This window comes from Microtus ochrogaster, chromosome 7, assembly GCF_000317375.1.
Source record: "Microtus ochrogaster isolate Prairie Vole_2 chromosome 7, MicOch1.0, whole genome shotgun sequence".
NCBI lineage: Eukaryota > Metazoa > Chordata > Mammalia > Rodentia > Cricetidae > Microtus > Microtus ochrogaster.
In genome coordinates, this window is record NC_022014.1 from 44,923,767 (window position 1) to 44,934,502 (window position 10,736).

The window sequence follows — 10,736 nt, forward strand, 5'->3', positions numbered from 1 at the left end:
CTCTTTCTCTCTCTCTCTCTCTCTCTCTCTCTGCCTTCCCTCTCTCCCTCTCACCCCCTCACTCCCTCCCTCTCTCCCTCCCTCTCGCTCTGCCTTCCTCTTCTTCTTCCCTCCCTCCATCCTCATTTCTGTAAAATCCCATGTGGGAGGATGCATCTGAATGCAGAACCTGCCTTACCTGAGCTCACAGGAGCTCCTAACCTACCCTCTACCCTTACCTGTCAGCCTCAGCCATTTCTTAGTTGCCAAGGTTTGTGCACCTGTCCTGCCTTCTGAGTATTACCAGACCCAGAAAACTCAGCCCCCATTTCTTGATCATAGCATTAGGACAAGGCCAGAAACAAGGCCTCTTCCAGGGTCCTTCCCCTATGTGAAGTCCGATGTTCCTTCTGAAGGGACCACAAGCCCACGCCAGCAAAGATGGCCGGGGATGGGTACACTCAGATATTGAAGGTATCCCTCCCCGGACAACGAATCATTCTCCTGCCTCTCAGCAGAAGGATGAAATATGGGGCTGCCTTGTCTTGCCTTTGATGAGGTCTACACACTTAGGCATGAGAACTGGACCCCACCCCAAGCCCTGGAGACAGCCCCTGCCCTCAGGGCATCCACCAACCCTGGCAAGAAAAATTGTACAGATGTGCTTTGGTAGAGAACACCTTCAACCCCAGCACTCTGTGGGCAGAGGCAGAGGGATTTCTGAGTTCAGGCCAGCCTGCTCTACACAGCTGGTTCTGTCTCAGCCAAGGCGACACAGTGAGACTCATTGTACAGTAGAGATAAAATAGACGGCACAAGAGCTACAAGCTAAGAGGACAGGGACCAGGTCTTCAGATACTTGCTTACATTTGAGTGACAGCTCTCTGCCTGGTCCCTGAGAGCAAGAACCCCCTGTAGTCAGCTTCTGTCTCCACAGAAGGTAATTCCCCCTGGTCCCAGATCTGATCCAAGGTCCATGGCTGAAACAAAACTTGATCTGATCTTTAACAAGGGGTCTGGATTTGAGAACGGTGGCCAGACGTCCTAATTTGATAAAACATGGATCTCCCCTGTGCTTCTTCCTGGATAGTATGATTAGGTATTGCTTTTAGTACATTCGGTTTCATAAGTCAGAAAAATTAGATTTTCATCTCTTGTTTTGTGACTTGCTTTCACAAGCTATTTCTTTTCTCCAGAACTCCTTTCTCTCCCTCTGAGCCAAACTGAAACAGCAACCGTGGGAAATAAATAGAATCCCCAATATTGCTTTCTAATAAAAACAAAGTGCATCAAACTACACCATCTGGACTGGGGCCGCTGAGAGGTTGGGAGGTGGAGGGGGGCACGGAGGTTTGTCCTAATCCTGCCTGCAAACGCTTTTGGTTTTGCTTTTGATTGTTGATGGAACTTTATTAAATGCTTATGCTGTATTTGGCAAGGTGATCATGTGATCACCTCTTCCTTCCAGTTTCCAATAACATTAAATCAGGTGGTGTTTCCTATTTTCTGTGTGCAGACGAGCTCATTTAGGAAGGATATCTACTCATTGGAAGTTAGAATACTCTCGTAAAACCTTCCGGGTCCAAAAATGCAGGAAAGAGATTTTAAAATCATATAAATTAATGTCTATGTTAAAGGGGGAATTATTGGAGTGCCTTATTTGTGGTCCAGGTAGTCAGCAGTGCTGTCCCCTGAGTGAAAGGCCAAGAATGCAGTGGTGGTTCAGGTCCAGTCTTGTACCAAAGTCCCAGAGGATTCCTAGAGGGCTGCCATCTTCAGTCTGTGTTGGAATCCTGAAGAAATAGGTTCAGTGCCTCAGGAACGAGCCTGACGAGCTATCCCGGAAAAGTGAAGGCAAGCAGGCAAAAAGCAAAAGCTTCCTCCTTCCACATCCTTTTATGTGGGCTTCCACCAGAAAGTGTGGCCCAGAGTTAGGGTGGTCTTCCCACCTCAAATACCACAATCAAGAAAACCCTCACAGGCATGCCCAGCTGATCCCAAATGTAGTCAAGTCCACAACCAAGATTGGCCCTCAAACAATGCGTTTTTATTTGATGAGCCATCGCTCATTTGTGTGGCAATTTTATAACTTTTAAAATGTCAGTTGTATTTTTCATTTCCTCCTTTTCTGCATAGACTGTTTTCAAATTAATTTTGTATGTGTATTGGGGGTTGGGTGAATGTGTGTTTCTCAGCACACATGAAGGTCAGAGAACAATTTAACAGTGGATTCTCTACTTCTAGCCTGTGGGTCCCTAGGGTGAAGCTCAAGTCATCACCTTGATGGCAAGCACCCTTTTCTCTGCCCTGCTAAGCCTCTTTATTTATTGTTTTTTTTTTGTTGTTGTTGTTGTTTTGGGATAGTTTTTTGTATTGGTTTGTTTGTTTGATTTGGTTTTCTTTCTTTCCTTCCTTTCTTCTTTTCCTTCCTTCCTTCTTTCTTTCTTCTATGTATATGAGTGTGCTGTATCTGTATGTATGACTCTATGCCAGAAGAGGGCATCAGCTCCCACTATAGATGGTTGTGAGCCACCATGTGATTGCTGGGAATTGAACTCAGATCCTCTGGAAGAACAGTGCTCTTAACTACTGAGCCATTTCTCCAGCTTCTGTTTTGGTTTTCTGAAACAGAATCTCACTATGTAGCTCTGGCTGTCCTAGAACTCACTATGCAGACCAGACTGGCTTCAAAGTCCACAGAAATCTGTCTTCCTGTACTCCCACGTGCTGGGATTAAAGATGTGCGTCACCATACCTGGCCTCTAAGCCTCTTTGAAAAAAAAAAGGTCTTCTGTTAGTTATTCTCCATCAGTCTTCCTAAAGCTTTGTCCTCCATCACGTCTACCATACCGATTCAGCTTTTATACTTAGTATTCTTTCTATATTTTGTTGGTTACTTGCATTTTGCAATAGATTCAAGCAGTGTACTTGTTTGTATGACAGGAAAGTTCACTCCTGCCTCCTGTGAAACATTCTCCGTAGGCAAACAAGGTTATGGTACTGGCACTTTTGTCTGGACCCTTTCCTATCTCTTACAAACATATTTGTACAATTTTCCAGATTATGTTAGTTATAGGTCTCCGTTTATATTGCGTACATATACACACATCTATTTAAATGGAATACCCTAGTTTATCCAGTTTCTAACCATGAAATTATGTTGAAAGCCTTGAGTGGTAGGATTTAATTCATCTGCTTTTATTCTGTTCAGTGTAGATGTAGTCTTAGTTCTGTCGCTTTGTTTGACATATATTTATTGTAAATTATTCTTCTCCCTCCCCCAGTTCTGTTTCTGAACCAGGGTCTCATGTTTGAGGCTGGCCTCAAACTCAATATAGTTAAGGATGACCTTGAATTCCTGACGATCCACCTCTAACTCTTCAGAACTGGGATTCAGATATATACCTGTCTTCTTCTTCTTCTCCTTCTTCTTCTTCTTCTTCTTCTTCTTCTTCTTCTTCTTCTTCTTCTTCTTCTTCCTCTTCCTCTTCCTCTTCCTCTTCCTCTTCCTCCCTCCTCCTTCTCCTCCTCCTCCTTCGTTTTTGGTTTTGGTATTTCAAGACAAGGTTTTTCTGTGTAACAGTCCTGGCTGTCCCAAAACTCACTCTGTAGACTAGTCTGGCCTCAAACTCAAAGAGGTCAGCCTGCCTCTGCCTCCCAAATGCTGGAATTAAAGACGTGTGCCACCACTGCCCGATCCATTTTTTTCCTTTTTATAAAGAATTTGCTTTTACTTATCTGCGTATTTATATGTATGTGTATGCTCATGCAGCCAGGAGGCCGAAGAGATTGTTGGGTCCCCTGGAGCTGGAGCTACAGGTGGCTCTGAACTAGCTGCTGTAGGTGCTAGCATCAGAACTTCTCTGTCTTCTGCCAGAGCTGCAAGTGCTTTTCACGCTGAGCCTTCCCTCCATCCCTGCATGCTGTTGTTTTCTTTAAGGAAACGGGGCCATACTCAGGCTGCCCTCCTGACCCTTCTACCTTAGCCTGTGGTCTCCAGTAGCTAGGACTACAGGCATGTACCACCATGCCTGACTTTCTTGTCCCCTTTTGAGTAGAGATTGGAAAGTTCCTAGCTTTACAAGGGCCATCATTCAGTTCTTTAAAATATATATACTTATTCCATTTTTAATGGGTATGTGTGTATGCCTGAGTACATACATGTACACCACATATATGCAGGAACCACGTAGAGGTCAAAGAAGGGCATCAAATCCCCTAGAACTGGAGTTATAGGTGATTGTGAGCTGCCATGTGGGTGCTGGGACTCAAACCCAAGTCTTCTGCAAAAGCAGCAGAACTCTTAACCATTGAGCCATTTCTCCAGTCTCTGTCATTCAATCTTAAACATATTTTCCTATCAATGGCAAAAATTAATATGAATCTATTTTTTTTAAATATTTATTTATTTATTTTGTATGCAATATTCTGTCTGTGTGTGTTTGCAGACCAGAAGAGGGCAGCAAAGCAGATCTCATTACAGATGGTTGTGAGCCACCATGTGGTTGCCGGGAATTGAACTCAGGACCTTTGGAAGAGCAGGCAATGCTCTTAACCACTGAGCCATCTCTCCAGCCCCTAATATGAATCTATTAATTACTGCCTTTTCAACATGAAGCCTTTTAACCTGTTTTTAATTTTTATTACATTTACTTATTTATGTGCGTGTGTGTGCACATATATGTGGAGATCAGAGGATCACATGTGGAGGCCAGTTTCTCTCCTTCCCCCATGTGGGCCACAGGAATTGAAATTAACTCGTCAGGCTTGGTGGCCAGTGTTTTACCCAACTAGTCATCTCGCTGGCTCCCTGATATCTTCTGAGCTTGTTTTTACTAGTTTTTTTTTTCTTCTAACTTTCCCCAGCATTCCTACAGACACGGTCTGCCCCAAAGAATCATCTGGAAGTTTCCTACGTTACTAAATTCTTCTTGCTTTGTTTCAAAACCCACGTTCATTTTTCTACTTTAGAGATCTTAAGCATTGCACTCATCCGCACCCTACTCATGCAATTGTGGGCTGAAGTGGACTGGGAAGGTTCAAACACATTTCCCTTGGCTCTCTGAAAATGCACGGTGAAGTGTATCTGCCGAGAAGTGCTTCCCAGAGGCTCACATCCTCCGCAGTATATGCAGTATACGTTGGGATCCCTGCTCTTCTGACCCTCGGCTGACCTCTCCTGGCACAGGCCTTTGGAGTGTTTGCAGAGGTTGGAGCCACTTCCTCATGCTTTGCAGCGTTTACTTTAGCTCAGTTAAACCAAACCCTGTTGGCTGGAGTTAACTTCCTAGTAAACTGAAGGTTCCATCAGCAACCCTGCCCTAGAATCCGAGACTGGCTAGAGGAACGTGAAATTGGAAACTGAGCTGCTGAGGACTAGTGATGTAGCTCAGTTGATAGAGTGCTTACCCAGCATGTACAGGGTCCCGATGTTCATCCCCCCAACACTGCACAAAACCCGGGGGTTATGGAGGGTGCTGGAGAGATGACTCAGCCATTAGGAGCACCTGCCGGGCAGTTAGGACAGACAATGGAGCTTAGATCCCAGCACCCACACAAGTCCGGATGTCCCATGCCTACTTGTAAGCTTAGCTTTGAGGAGAGCAGAGACAAAGATCATTGGGACTTTGCTGTCTTCTAGCTTAACTGAGAAAAAAAATGCCAGCCCCAAGTTAAGACAGAGACCCTGCCTCAAAGGAATAGACAGAAAATGATTAAAAAAAAAAAAAAAGGGAGGAGGCCTTGATACCCTCTTCTGACCTCTGCATGTACCCAAACATGTGTGCACACACAGAGATAGACAAATCTTAATTTAAAAAAAAAAAAGGCGTGGTGGCAAACCCGTATAATCCCCAAGCTTGAAAGGCCAGGCGGTGGTGGCGCACGCCTTTAATCCCAGCACTCGGGAGGCAGAGGCAGGCGGATCTTTGTGAGTTCGAGGCCAGCCTGGTCTACAAGAGCTAGTTCCAGGACAGGCTCCAAAGCTACAGAGAAATCCTGTCTCGGAAAAAACAAAAAAAAAAAAAAAAAACAAGCTTGAGAGGTAGAAGCAGAAAGATCAGAAGTTCAAGATAGTCTTTGGCTACATAATGAGTCTGAGACAAGTCTTGTTTCAAAAGCGAACAGGCTAGAGAGATGGCTCAGTAGTTAAGAGCACTGGCTGCTCTTCCCAAGGCCCACATTCAATTCCAAGCACCCTCTTGGTGGCTAATCAGTGCCCTTGTTTGACCTCTATGGACACTCTTATACGTGTGGTATGCAGATATACAAGTAGGCAAAACATCTGCAGCCATAAAATTTAAAGCAAAGCAACATGACTAACCTGGAGCTGATGGCTCAGTAGTTAAGAGCGCTCGCTGCTCTTCAGAGGACCCGGGTCCTATTCCCTGCAACCACAGGGCGGCTCACAACTCCCTGTAAATCCAGTTTCAGCAGTTCCAGAGGTTTTTTCCTAGTCTGCACCTGCATCAGTCATATACATACATGTAAACAAAACACATACACTAACACACACCCTGTGAAGTTAACTTTCCCCTGCCCTAACCGTCTGCCAGATATTTTACCATCCGCAGGTACACCTAGGCCTTTTTATGATTTTAGAATCCAGTCAGGCTCCTGTGACCTCTTCATGCAGCAAGACAGCTGAGGGTGGGGGTGGGGGGACAGATGACAATGGCACTGTCGGGAAGGAGCCTTCCTCATCATCTCCCAGTCTGCTCAGGATTCTAGATCCAACTTTTCATAGACGCTAAGATGGCTCTGTAACACACTGACTGCAATCATCCGGAGACCTGAGTTTGATCCCACGTAGTAGAAAGAGAGAAACACCTCCCCCAAGTTGGCCTCTGTCCTCCGCTCACACACACATGCCACGAATTTACACACTGGAAGTCAGAAGCCGTAAGATGGAGGGTTTGGTAGTACTGCATTCCCTCTGGAAGCGTGGAGAGGAAACTGTGGTTATTTATGCTCGCCTGGATGCTCTCCCTCTTAGGACCCCCACTCAGGCACACCTTCAACACTGCCTTGCCTGCGTGGGGGACCATATGCACAGCCTCAGGGAGTCAGACAGCCCATGTCTGGAGCCTTCCAGCTCACCACCTAGCACAGTCTTTGGAAAACACACATCCAAGTCCCTCACTCCTCTGATCAGGACCCTGAGAGGTGCTGTGGTTCCCAGAGAACTAGGGTGCCATGGCTTCTTAGCAGCAAGAGCCCTGAAAGCCTGGCCACGCCTCTTCTTAGCCTCACCCTGCCTCCACACTGCTTCCTGCCTGTGACCCAGCCTGTACACACAGCGTGTTTCCTAAAGGTTGCTGCTTCCTACCGCAGGGTCATTCCCCGTCCCCCGCAACCCCGGATGCTCTCAAGCTTCAACTTTGCATTTATTTAACAAATATTTCTGTGTTAATACTCTTTGAGGCAGGGGCCACAATGACTTGATTAATTAAATGTTTCTTATGTAACTAAAGATGCCATTGGGGCTAGGACCATGTCTAATTCTTACCCATGATTGTATCCCTAGCAAGGCGCGTGGCATGCATTTGTGAGCAAAAAATGATATGGTCCATGAGCTCTTGGAGAGAAAGGCATACAAGAGTAAATATTTGTTTACTGTCCTCATTTTCTACCTCCTGTACTTGGCTTCTGCCCAGGAGGTTTGTTTGGGGGGGGGGGTGTGCGTGCGCACACGCATGCATGCATGTATACACAAGCACACGCATACACATGGCATGGTGAACATGTGAAGGTCAGAAGACAAGCTGTCTTTGATCCTCCCCTTCCACCTGGCTGGAGGCAGGGTCTATGTGTTTGCCTCTGTGCTGTGTACTCCCAGCTGGGTGGCCTATAAGCTTCTGGTGAGTCTCCCATCTCCACCTCCCACTTCCCCATAGGAGTGGTTGGACTATAGGTGCTCGCACTACTGCCCCTGGCTTTACATGACAGGTCTTGGCATTCACTTATGTGCAAGCACTTCCCACTGAGCCATTCTGCGGCTCCAGCTCAGCTTTTATCCTTCCTATGTCACCTCCAGCAGTAGAGTGGGAGACCCAAGTGGAGGGATTTGTGTGTATGCAGCTCCCTCCCCAAACTCCAGGGCAGTGCTGTATCCATGGAGATTTGGGGATGACCTCCAGGATTCTCAGCATCTCCAGGTTTTCTTTTTTCAAACCCCTTTGAAATCAGGCGATGTCTGTCCTTCATTTTAATCACCCAGACTAATGCTGCCATCAGGCCGATTGGCAAGGACCTTTTAAAAAGCGTTCAGCGGGTGCTATGAGGGTTCTATAAATGAATAAAAGCCAAGCATATAAACTATAGCTGCTGTGGGCATAGTGGCTCATGGGTTAATCCCAGCTCTTAGGAGGCAAAAGCAGGTGGATCTCTGTGAGTCAGAGACCAGCCTGGTCTACACAGTGACTTCTGTGATAGCCAGAGCTATGTAGAGAGACCCTGTCTCAAAAATGTGTGTGTGTGTGTGTGTGTGTGTGTGTGTGTGTGTGTGTGTGTGTGTACACACACATATGGATAGGACTAGCACTTGTCCTCTAGCCTGGCTGTCTGAGTTCTATCCTCAAGACCACGTAGTAGACAGAAAGAACAGATTCCTGAAAATCCTCCACACTCATGCCATGGTACATGCGTGCCAACACACACTCTCTCTTTCTCTCTCTCTCTCTCTCTCTCTCTCTGTGTGTGTGTGTGTGTGTCTGTCTGTCTGTCTGTCTGTCTCTGTCTCTCTCTCAAATCAATGAATAAATGTAATAATTTTTTAATGTGTGCACCTGCCAGGTGTGGTGGGACATGCGGACCTCCCTCCAGTCCCAGCACTTAGGCTGAGGCAGGACCACTGGTTCCAGGCCAGCTTTGACTTCATATCGGGGTCTCAAATAATTTTAAACAGCATCTGGGCGTGGTGGCCCATGCCTTTAATCCCAGGAAGCAGAGACAGGAAGTCGAGACCAACCTGGTCGACAAAGCAAGTTCCAGGCCAACCAGGGCTATATACATCCCTGTCTCAAAAAGTAAAAATAAATAAAATAAAATAAAATAAATAGGGCAGGGAGGGAGGAGAGGAGTCTTGGGAGTGGGTGGCTCAGCTGGGCGTTCTGGGTCCTCGCTTAAGTGTTTTTCTGTCTGACCTGCAGGTGGCAGCATGTCCTGGGCCTCCTTGTGATGGCAGGAGGCTAAGAAAGAGGAAAATGGAGTCCCTCCTCCTGGAGACTTGCTTGAGAGCCAGCCATGAGTGAGTGTGCGCTTGAGCAGGGCCCTGTATTAGGTTTCAGGCATTGATGTGAACCACGTGTGTTCAGTATTCGAGGTTGTTTGTTGATATTCACAGGTTGTTTACAAAAAGCCCTAGCTGCAAAACCAGCTATCCTTATGGTGTTGCATAGGCCATGAGGGGCAAAGGGGGGCTCTGGGGCAAAGGGAAGTGTACCCCAGTAGCTCAGCAAGTGTGTGATATGTTACAGGTAGGAGGTGTTTGGTGCAGGGCTCTTGAGTCTCTCCTCCAGCTGCTCTGTCGTGGTTCAGGCTCCACTGGGAACCTATGCTGGCCCATCAGATCCCAAGCTGTGTCAACTCTCAGGCCAGACTTCTTTCTACCTCTCATCACCCCGTCCACCACCCATCAGCTCTGCCTTGCTTATCCTAAGACCTTCTTTGTGCTACAGTCATTTGAGGGGCTGGAGGGATGGTTCAGGGGTTGAGAGCACTTCCTCTTGTTTTAGAGGACCTAAGTTCTGTTCCCATCACCCACTTACCTCCCAATCCATACCTGTAACTCCAGCTCCAGAGAATCTGATGTGTGTCTCTGGCCTTTCCCACAGATGTGTGCACAGATGTGCGCGCCTGCACATGAATAAAACTTAATCTTTAAAGGAAAATTAGAGGAGTTGGAGGGGGCTGGTTTCTGGTCTATCTTTGATCCAGCTTTGTTAGTATTTCTGCTGGAAAATAATTCTAAATGTTGTATTGGTGTTGAGTGCCTTCTGCCTCCTGCCACAGCATTCCTCTCTCCTCCTGCCCCCCCCCGAATTTCACCCACCGGGTTGCTGATGACTGTCCCTTAGCTGCAGCCCCCTAAGTCGCTACCTGAAAAGGATTCTGTGACATCTACAGGAACCTTGTGGTCCTTGTCCCTTACCGCCAACCCGTGTCTGCTTTGCTCCGCACTGTCTTTGGGGTTCATCGTGTGTCATTTCAGACCCTCAGCTGGAATGTTAGATTCTAATTTTACCAAACACCATGCTTCAGTGAGAGTTTCTCACGGTTGGAAGAAGGGAGTATTTTGTAAATCAAGCTTGCCTTTGTTTTTGCCTAAAATTACTAGTTTTAAAAATTGGTTTGTTTGGAGTTTTATTTTGTTTATCCTTGGCAATGGGTTTATTCAAGCATAGTCAATAACCTGGCAAACAAACTGATACCAGGAGGGGGATGGATAGAGAGATGGTTCCGCAGGTAAAAGGTGCTTGCCGCTAAGCCTAGAGACCCAAGTTCAATTCCCAGAACCCACATGGCGGAAGGAGAGGATCAGTTCCCATAAGTTGTCTTCTAACTTCCACCTGTGCATCATAGTGCTTGCAAGTGCGCACAGACAGGCACACAAAATAGAGTGTAATTTAAAACGTGTTATTATTATTATTATTATTATCATCATTATTTTTGGTTTTTCGAGACAGGGTTTCTCTGTGGCTTTGGAGCCTGTCCTGGAACTAGCTCTGTAGACCAGGCTGGTCTCGAACTCACAGAGA

The 10,736-nt window shown here is 46.5% G+C and overlaps 1 long non-coding RNA gene across 1 annotated transcript in view; it reads left to right on the plus strand.

Annotated features, from left to right (window-relative positions):
• LOC101987399 overlaps window positions 1-10,736 on the plus strand; it is a 48,653-nt gene that overhangs the window by 838 nt on the left and 37,079 nt on the right. The window contains exon 2 of the long non-coding RNA XR_001228965.2: window positions 9,129-9,226. This is a non-coding gene — a long non-coding RNA (uncharacterized LOC101987399). The remainder of the gene's footprint in view (window positions 1-9,128; window positions 9,227-10,736) is intronic.